Source organism: Lactuca serriola, chromosome 7 (assembly GCF_051521515.1).
Source record: "Lactuca serriola cultivar US96UC23 chromosome 7, Lser_US96UC23_V15, whole genome shotgun sequence".
Taxonomy (NCBI): Eukaryota; Viridiplantae; Streptophyta; class Magnoliopsida; order Asterales; family Asteraceae; genus Lactuca; species Lactuca serriola.
This window is the reverse complement of record NC_136414.1, coordinates 201,096,916-201,108,019: the sequence shown is the minus strand read 5'-3', so window position 1 is coordinate 201,108,019 and position 11,104 is coordinate 201,096,916. Positions and strand designations below refer to the sequence as shown.

The window sequence follows — 11,104 nt, the reverse complement described above, 5'->3', positions numbered from 1 at the left end:
AATTAACTATACATAATGGTTAATATTTTAAAAAAGCTACATAATCGAACATAAAAATAACCAAATAGATAAGCTTTTACTAATTAATAATAACAATAGTTAAAAAGTTATCATTAAATCTAAAAATAAATTTTTATTTTATTTTCACTCAAACCATGGATTGAAGTCATTGATTAATGTGATTGTAATATATATTTGTTTTATAATATATACTTCATCTTATTATAAGATTTTCAGTATTTTATAGTAAACGTAAAATGAAATAATTGTTTTTATAAAGTATATTTTTAATAATTTTTGTTATGTAATGTTAACATATATCAAGCATGTTGCCTAATTTTGTATACCAGGAAACACTTGAGATAAAAGTAATGGAAATCATCAACCTTAATAGAAAAAATATATTACAAAGTATATCAAATTACACAAAACACAAAAACATGTGAATGATAGCACTCGACAACAATTTAATCTAGCCACAAATATCATGAATGCGATCAAATAAAAAAGATTATAATCTCCGGATCAATCAAATCGCCCGAGCTCTATAATGGATTTTTCTTTTCTTTTTTTGATATCGTTGTACAATCTACTTCTTGGAAGGTGGTGGAGCAAAGAAAGGAATATTGGGAAGAGTTGTTGGAAAGTTAGGGATGGTAGGCATAGAAGGCAATGGAGGCAATGAAACTTTGGGCAAGTTAGGGATGCTGGGTATTTGTGGTAGTGGCAGTGTGGGGATGGTGGGCATTTGTGGTTGTGGCATTGTCGGGATTGTTGGTATCTGTGGCTGTGGCATTGTCGGGATTGTTGGTATCTGTGGTTGTGGCAGTGTCGGGAATGTGGTTGCTTGCAGCAAATTGCGGGAAGCAAAACACATCTCATTTGTTGTAATTGAGAATAGTGCAATTGCAAAAATGTAAAGGTAGGAGGTGGAAGCCATTGTAGGATTTTTTTGAGTCGCTAAAGATGAGTCAAAAGACTCTGAGAGGTGATCGAAGATTAATGAAGTTGATTAACCTGTGAAAAATAATGTACAAGAGACCATGTATATATAGGTAATGCACAGTGATAATGATTGATCCATAAATAATTAACGTGTCATGAGTTTTGTTGAGACTTACATTAGGTTGGTTGGTATGAAGATATCCAAGGCATGTAATGTTGTTAAACAACTTCCTGATAACAAGAAATCGTTTATTAACCCTCGTATATGTTAGGTAAGCTATTTTGCCACATAATATCGAGAGTTTTCCTTTTATGAAATTAATGACAAAAAAAAAAAAAAAAGTAAATTCACTCACAATTGCTAGTCAATGGTTTCCTAAACGGCCCAGATCTTGTATCTAAATTTGCTGCATCAATGGCCCTCAAACACCCACAAAATATGGATTATTCTGTTCAACTATTGGACCAATGTGAAAGTCCCTCCGGTCTTTGCTTTAAACTCTCTGATCAAAGTTTACTCCAAGAGAGCTCAACTACTGAAAAAAGCTTCGATTTCTATAAAAGAATTGTAAAATCGAATCATAAACCTGATAATTACTTGTTTACGTTCTTGATCAATTCTGCTGCACAGTTAGTGGATAAGAATTTTGGTTTGGCTGTACATGGGACTGCTTTGAAATACGCCTTGGATCAAGACCCACATGTTCAAAGCGGGTTGATTAATTTGTACGCTGAAATGGGGTCTCTTAGGGACTTAAAAGATTTGCTTTTTAGCATCAACAACCCAGATTTGGTAACTCAGACAACAATGGTGGTCGCCTGTGCAAAGTTAGGAGATATCAAATTCACACGCCAAGAGTTTGAAATAACGCTCGACCGAGATGTGATTGCCTGGAACGCAATGAAAGCAGGGTACGTGCGTTTCGGGGAGCCTTTAAACGGACTCGAACTGTTTAACACAATGGAAACGAAAGGTTTGAAGGTTCATGTATTATCTGCATGCACTCGGTTAAGTGCTTTAGATGCGGGACAACCGGCATATAGATATATAAAGTATAAAAAACTACAAATCAACACAACTCTTGGTAGTGCACTAGTCCATATATACGAAAAGTGTGGGGGTTTTAACACGGCAATGAATGTTTTTTTGGGTGATGAAAGAAAAGAATGTCTACACATGGAGTGGTGCCATGGGAGGACTAGCCATGCATGGTTATGGTAAAGAGTATCTTGACCTTTTTACCCTTATGCAACAAAAAAACATCACACGAAATGAGGTCACTTTCATTTCAATCTTAAAGGCTTGTAGTGTAGCGGGTCTTGTTGAAGAAGGTTGGAAGCATTCTTAATCTATGACCAAAGAGTAGAGCAGTATGGATGTATGGTTGATTTATACGGCCGATTGATCCGTTTGGATGAATCATTACGCTTCATCCAGAGTATGCCATGTGCACCGATTGCTGAAGCATGGGGTGCACCGTCTAAATGCCAACAAGATTTATAAAAATGTGGAAATGGCTAAACTTGCGTCTAGAAAGATGGTGGAATTAGAGGCTAACAGTGATGGTGCGTATGTGGAGTTGTCGAATGTTTTTGCGGATTTCAAGAATTTGAATGGTGTTGATGGCGTGAGGCATAAAATGAAATCAAAAGGTGTTGTGAAGATCCATGTTGTTATCGTTATCGATAGCAGTTAAGTTGAACATGTTGAACTGGTACTTAACTTTGTTTTGACTTTTTGACAATCGTTTCATTTTGAGAAATATTTAACCATTCATTGCATGTTTCTGTAATTATTGCAATTTTAATAGGTATTTTAGTTCTTGCCATTTCAATGCATTTTTTTCGTAATTTTTTAGTTTTCATGTATTTTTGTAAGTTTTATAAAACATTTAGTTTATTTCTTTAAAAAAAATCAATTTATAAATTTGTACCACTTAATGCTCAATAATTTTTAAAAGTATTATATGGTATTAAAAAAAATTGTTTTTATTATAAAAAAAATCAGTTGAAGCACATTAGATCGGACAAAAGGAATCTAATAAAACCAAAACGGTACCAGGCCTTTACAATTGTCTCAACAATATTTATTTCAGAGAAATTCAATATACTCCTACCTTTTATTCCTACCTATTTAAGATTGTGACAAATGTACAGATTTAACATCTTAATCTAATCTAAATTAAATTGAATGACACATGTCACCACCTAAATAGGTATGAAGATATTAGTGATGGGACCCGATTTATGGACCGGTTTAGAATCGGACTAACCCGGATTATGTTTAGCTCTTATTATTACAAGGTTACGACCCTAATTATGTACATATATGAACATAGTATACGAACTCCCCTTTACAAAACTTGCATAGATGGTTCACTAGTTTTGCTTCTCACACAACATCCTTTAATTATGTAAATCTTGTCAACCATAAAACATAACAAGATTTCACATAAGTGCAATGAAAAATAAAATTTTCTACCAAGACATAGAATTGTAACTTTTGAATTATTTACTAATAATAATAGTTAATGGTTTTAAAATAACTAATGGATGATCTTTCATAACTTTTTAATAGTAATAACTAGTTTAAAAATAGTGCACAATAATAATGATTAATAATAATAAAAAACGTAATATGTTTTTTTAACTTACAAACAATGGTTAGTATTTTAGAATATTATCATAATTGAAATCTAAAATGGACCAAATAAGTAAATTTTGATTAAATAATCATGACAATAGTTAAAAATGTAACAATAAGTTGAGAATTAAATTTAGTTTTATTTACACCCAATGAAGCCCTGAGTGATGTGAATTTAATATGTGTTGCACTACTAGAAACATAGGTATTGGTCACGAACATTTCTGTCGGGAAATCAGTTGGTAAAGCCATTAGTTACAAATCAATGATGGATACAGACGAAAAAACCTTGGTAGCTAATGGGCAGCGACAGATCAACAAGTGATTGGGCTATCGCGGAAGACTTTTGGATCAACTACATTTTGTCAAAGATCCGTCGCTAATTGCTGTCGCTTATCCGTTGTTGATTATTTGTAAATGAACAATTTTTCTATATATTTAATCATTGTTACTAATGTAATTAGCCATGGTCTATTAGGTGTTGAATCTACCACTAATCCTTACCCAAGTGTCACAAATTAAATTCAAGATTAACAAAGAAATAATAACCATGTTTACACCAAATTAAACAGCAAGCCGTATCATTTTATTAATAAGAACATACTTTCAAATCGAATAAAAAACTAGCAACATACTTTCAACTTAAATAAAAACTAGCCACAATTAATACCAACGTACAATTTACACAATTTGTAAAAGCTTTTGTTTATGTCCTTATAATATATTTATAATAATCATGCATTATCGTTTTGATTATTGCAAAAAGAGTAGTGGAATGCTTTATGGTCATCAGAAGTTGTGGTTGTGAAGACCTAAGTAAATGTTCCCATAATTAGAAACTGTATGAAAATGCTATACTAAAAAAAATGGAAATTTTCAATACCATAAACATGCATTTCCATCGACTTTTGACGTTAGTGACAAAACAAACAATCATATGGTAGTGCGTGTAAAAGAACGAAAAAAGTAAATGTTTTATATAGTAAAAGCACGTGTTAAGAAAGCAATGAACATCATAAAGAGGTATAGTTAAGGCTATTTTGTTCCACATTAAATGCTTTAAATATACAGTGTTTAATTGATGTTTAAAAACACTTAAGAAGATGGAAGATATAACTTGCAAAATACAAGACTTGTTGTTGGTTGCCATATTTGCTTCCTAAAATCATATCACAAACATCTAAATTAGAGCTGAAAAGTTATAATCCAAATATGGATAATAGCAACTTCATGAATACATGAGAAATTAATTGAAAGAACTAAATTATAAAGGCTGAAAAATTATAAACCAAATATGAATAGTAGCACTATGTATATACCTACTAAAGTAGTTTGATATCTTCCAAACTTGTAGGCATGGGAAACATAATAACAACTTCACGCACTCCTCGAAAAATGCATCAACTTTTCATTTAAATATGTAACTGAATGTTTGGCATATACATCTGTTAGGTTATAAATTTAAGAATTAAAATACAAATATTTTTCCAGTTAGGAGTTAGTAACAAAAGAATTACATAAAATCTAGGGTTTTTGTATAATATTACTTATATGAACTTACCTTGAAGTACTTATTTCATTATCTACACATGGGTGGTTACAAAATTTTCAACTCTTAGTACACATACAGAGTGCCGAATCCAAGATCAAAGTAAAAGGCTATCCCCAAAAATTTTCCTTGGCTACCTCGGGAACCACCTAGGTATGCTTATGATAGTACACATGTCTTGTTCATAAGCCTTTTACAGTTTTCCCCCTTCCCCTCACCTTCTATCTCCATCGCTGGTTATAGACTCCAACCAACACACCTTTACTTTGGATCCCCATAACATTGAGCATAGTCAAAACAAAAATTAGATAACATCAAAGGCACATACAAACTCTACTTAGTTCACCTTTTTTAGTATGGTCAAAATCTGATGGGCTTTGAGCACTACATCAATCATATGGTGTACATGCAAACCCTAAAGCATTGGATCTAGTTTGTCTAATGAACATGCAATAATCATCCAACGCTCATAAACCCTAATTCTAGCATACAATAATCGAAATTGACAAAAGAATAGAGTTTAGATCTTACATTGATTTTTATGTAGCAATAACAATCTCAATTCCCTTTGATCTTGACCTTTGAAAGCTTAGTGCCTTAAATGTTGCACCTCTAATGGAGTCACAAACACCATGAGCAACAAGATGGCCTAGGAGAAGGAGGAGGAGCACCAAAAACGTCCAAGAACCCTTATGGATTACTTCACCACATTTTGGGGCCTTAGGGGTTCCTTATATTGGTAGGCTATTAGGGTTTTGAACTAGAAAACCCTAATTTCACTGCTTAGGCCCTAAGGAGCCCATGACCTCTCTCTTTAGAGGCCTTGCACGAATTCTTATGGGTTTCCCCATAGATTTCATCCGCTCCAACTTCTATGGAGTCCATTAGCCCATTTATGCAACTATCATATAATTACATAATCAGTCCCCTTTATTTAATTAATCTCTTTTAGCCACAAAATTAATTATTATTAATTGTTGACAAATATTTATTAAACAATATAATTTCTCTTTTAATATATTATCCATATAATATATTAATAAATCATAATTAATCCTCTTTCTCCTTATTATATCCTATCAGTTGCATATGACTTCGGAACCTGATCAACAACCGTAGCTTTCAAAAGCCGCTGTCGAACTCTGATCATATCAGAAACGTGTCCTGTAGATAAGGGATCATATATTCCTCCATTCTAGATATCGTATGAACTGAGACATGGATTTTAATCAGACTCTCTGTTCATGTGTTGTTTCCCGATTTCCGATTTATGACGACTGACAACACACTACAATTCAACACATCAACTTAGTCCTGGCTCTGCCAAGCGCTTAGGGTGTCATCACTAAATCATCGAGGGCCCCATATATATCGCTTTTATCCCACTTTGGGTAAAAGGAACGGATAAAATTGGACTCAATGCTCGCTTGTACCTACCCATCAAATCACACACAACAATATGTTTTATAACACCAAGTTACTGGTGCGTTTACATATTATCAATGTGCAACCGAATTACAGAATAAAATTCACACGTCTCGGTTTCAAGAATATATGATATTATCGTCTCACTAATCACTCGTGATAAAATCCATGATGCGATCCAAGTGAGCATGTGTTTAATCCAATACTGTAATCTTACAGGAGCACTGATGAACCCTGCAACAAACTTTTGTTATGTCTAAGACACTTTAGACAATCTACAGTCAGATTCATGACAGTCTTCTTTCATACCTACTTCCAAAGTATGATCGGTTGTGGATGGTTTGAATAATGTTATTATTCGGGAAGTCAAAACATGCAAGGTGAAACACAAGAAAAATATTAATCCCATATGGCCTCAAACTTTTGAGTATAAAAAAAAAACTCATTTTCTATCATCTATATTATTTTAAAACAAGTTACAAAAATGGTCATTCTGGTTTACCAAATGTCACGAATTCAGTCATTTTATACTTGAAAAGACGAAAATGTCATTCCTGAATACTAACGGAGTTAGTAAAATGGCCACACGTGCATGTTTTGCAAACCACAATTCCCATTTGCATAATGAAAATTAATAGTGACCGACTTTGTGACATTTGACAAACCATTAGGACTATTTTTATAATTTTGTCTAAAAAATAAAGTATTAACGTAAACTGATAAATAAAATTACATTAATTAACTATACATAATGGTTAATATTTTAAAAAAGCTACATAATCGAACATAAAAATAACCAAATAGATAAGCTTTTACTAATTAATAATAACAATAGTTAAAAAGTTATCATTAAATCTAAAAATAAATTTTTATTTTATTTTCACTCAAACCATGGATTGAAGTCATTGATTAATGTGATTGTAATATATATTTGTTTTATAATATATACTTCATCTTATTATAAGATTTTCAGTATTTTATAGTAAACGTAAAATGAAATAATTGTTTTTATAAAGTATATTTTTAATAATTTTTGTTATGTAATGTTAACATATATCAAGCATGTTGCCTAATTTTGTATACCAGGAAACACTTGAGATAAAAGTAATGGAAATCATCAACCTTAATAGAAAAAATATATTACAAAGTATATCAAATTACACAAAACACAAAAACATGTGAATGATAGCACTCGACAACAATTTAATCTAGCCACAAATATCATGAATGCGATCAAATAAAAAAGATTATAATCTCCGGATCAATCAAATCGCCCGAGCTCTATAATGGATTTTTCTTTTCTTTTTTTGATATCGTTGTACAATCTACTTCTTGGAAGGTGGTGGAGCAAAGAAAGGAATATTGGGAAGAGTTGTTGGAAAGTTAGGGATGGTAGGCATAGAAGGCAATGGAGGCAATGAAACTTTGGGCATGTTAGGGATGCTGGGTATTTGTGGTAGTGGCAGTGTGGGGATGGTGGGCATTTGTGGTTGTGGCATTGTCGGGATTGTTGGTATCTGTGGCTGTGGCATTGTCGGGATTGTTGGTATCTGTGGTTGTGGCAGTGTCGGGAATGTGGTTGCTTGCAGCAAATTGCGGGAAGCAAAACACATCTCATTTGTTGTAATTGAGAATAGTGCAATTGCAAAAATGTAAAGGTAGGAGGTGGAAGCCATTGTAGGATTTTTTTGAGTCGCTAAAGATGAGTCAAAAGACTCTGAGAGGTGATCGAAGATTAATGAAGTTGATTAACCTGTGAAAAATAATGTACAAGAGACCATGTATATATAGGTAATGCACAGTGATAATGATTGATCCATAAATAATTAACGTGTCATGAGTTTTGTTGAGACTTACATTAGGTTGGTTGGTATGAAGATATCCAAGGCATGTAATGTTGTTAAACAACTTCCTGATAACAAGAAATCGTTTATTAACCCTCGTATATGTTAGGTAAGCTATTTTGCCACATAATATCGAGAGTTTTCCTTTTATGAAATTAATGACAAAAAAAAAAAAAAAAGTAAATTCACTCACAATTGCTAGTCAATGGTTTCCTAAACGGCCCAGATCTTGTATCTAAATTTGCTGCATCAATGGCCCTCAAACACCCACAAAATATGGATTATTCTGTTCAACTATTGGACCAATGTGAAAGTCCCTCCGGTCTTTGCTTTAAACTCTCTGATCAAAGTTTACTCCAAGAGAGCTCAACTACTGAAAAAAGCTTCGATTTCTATAAAAGAATTGTAAAATCGAATCATAAACCTGATAATTACTTGTTTACGTTCTTGATCAATTCTGCTGCACAGTTAGTGGATAAGAATTTTGGTTTGGCTGTACATGGGACTGCTTTGAAATACGCCTTGGATCAAGACCCACATGTTCAAAGCGGGTTGATTAATTTGTACGCTGAAATGGGGTCTCTTAGGGACTTAAAAGATTTGCTTTTTAGCATCAACAACCCAGATTTGGTAACTCAGACAACAATGGTGGTCGCCTGTGCAAAGTTAGGAGATATCAAATTCACACGCCAAGAGTTTGAAATAACGCTCGACCGAGATGTGATTGCCTGGAACGCAATGAAAGCAGGGTACGTGCGTTTCGGGGAGCCTTTAAACGGACTCGAACTGTTTAACGCAATGGAAATGAAAGGTTTGAAGGTTCATGTATTATCTGCATGCACTCGGTTAAGTGCTTTAGATGCGGGACAACCGGCATATAGATATATAAAGTATAAAAAACTACAAATCAACACAACTCTTGGTAGTGCACTAGTCCATATATACGAAAAGTGTGGGGGTTTTAACACGGCAATGAATGTTTTTTTGGGTGATGAAAGAAAAGAATGTCTACACATGGAGTGGTGCCATGGGAGGACTAGCCATGCATGGTTATGGTAAAGAGTATCTTGACCTTTTTACCCTTATGCAACAAAAAAACATCACACGAAATGAGGTCACTTTCATTTCAATCTTAAAGGCTTGTAGTGTAGCGGGTCATGTTGAAGAAGGTTTGGAAGCATTCTTAATCTATGACCAAAGAGTAGAGCAGTATGGATGTATGGTTGATTTATACGGCCGATTGATCCGTTTGGATGAATCATTACGCTTCATCCAGAGTATGCCGTGTGCACCGATTGCTGAAGCATAGGGTGCACCGTCTAAATGCCAACAAGATTTATAAAAATGTGGAAATGGCTAAACTTGCGTCTAGAAAGATGGTGGAATTAGAGGCTAACAGTGATGGTGCGTATGTGGAGTTGTCGAATGTTTTTGCGGATTTCAAGAATTTGAATGGTGTTGATGGCGTGAGGCATAAAATGAAATCAAAAGGTGTTGTGAAGATCCATGTTGTTATCGTTATCGATAGCAGTTAAGTGGAACATGTTGAACTGGTACTTAACTTTGTTTTGACTTTTTGACAATCGTTTCATTTTGAAAAATATTTAACCATTCATTGCATGTTTCTGTAATTATTGCAATTTTAATAGGTATTTTAGTTCTTGCCATTTCAATGCATTTTTTTCGTAATTTTTTAGTTTCCATGTATTTTTGGAAGTTTTATAAAACATTTAGTTTATTTCTTTAAAAAAAATCAATTTATAAATTTGTACCACTTAATGCTCAATAATTTTTAAAAGTATTATATGGTATTAAAAAAAAATGTTTTTATTATAAAAAAAATCAGTTGAAGCACATTAGATCGGACAAAAGGAATCTAATAAAACCAAAACGGTACCAGGCCTTTACAATTGTCTCAACAATATTTATTTCAGAGAAATTCAGTATATTCCTACCTTTTATTCCTACCTATTTAAGATTGTGACAAATGTACAGATTTAACATCTTAATCTAAGCTAAATTAAATTGAATGACACATGTCACCACCTAAATAGGTATGAAGATATTAGTGATGGGACCCGATTTATGGACCGGTTTAGAATCGGACTAACCCAGATTATGTTTAGGTCTTGTTATTACAAGGTTACGACCCTAATTATATACATATATGAACATAGTATACGAACTCCCCTTTACAAAACTTGCATACATGGTTCACTAGTTTTGCTTCTCACACAACATCATTTAATTATGTAAATCTTGTCAACCATAAAGCATAACAAGATTTCACATAAGTGCAATGAAAAATAAAATTTTCTACCAAGACATAGAATTGTAACTTTTGAATTATTTACTAATAATAATAGTTAATGGTTTTAAAATAACTAATGGATGATCTTTCATAACTTTTTAATAGTAATAACTAGTTTAAAAATAGTGCACAACAATAATGATTAATAATAATAAAAAACGTAATATGTTTTTTTAACTTACAAACAATGGTTAGTATTTTAGAATATTATCATAATCGAAATCTAAAATGGACCAAATAAGTAAATTTTGTTTAAATAATCATGACAATAGTTAAAAATGTAACAATAAATTAAGAATTAAATTTAGTTTTATTTACACCCAATGAAGCCCTGATTGATGTGAATTTAATATGTGTTGCACTACTAGAAACATAGGTATTGGTCA

The 11,104-nt window shown here is 32.8% G+C and overlaps 2 pseudogenes; both read left to right on the top strand.

Moving 5' to 3' along the window:
* The first annotated feature begins 1,300 nt into the window (after nucleotides 1–1,300).
* Nucleotides 1,301–2,642, top strand: LOC145064713 (putative pentatricopeptide repeat-containing protein At5g40405 pseudogene; annotated as a pseudogene).
* Nucleotides 2,643–8,599: 5,957 nt separating this feature from the next.
* Nucleotides 8,600–9,942, top strand: LOC145064712 (putative pentatricopeptide repeat-containing protein At5g40405 pseudogene; annotated as a pseudogene).
* Nucleotides 9,943–11,104: the final 1,162 nt, after the last annotated feature.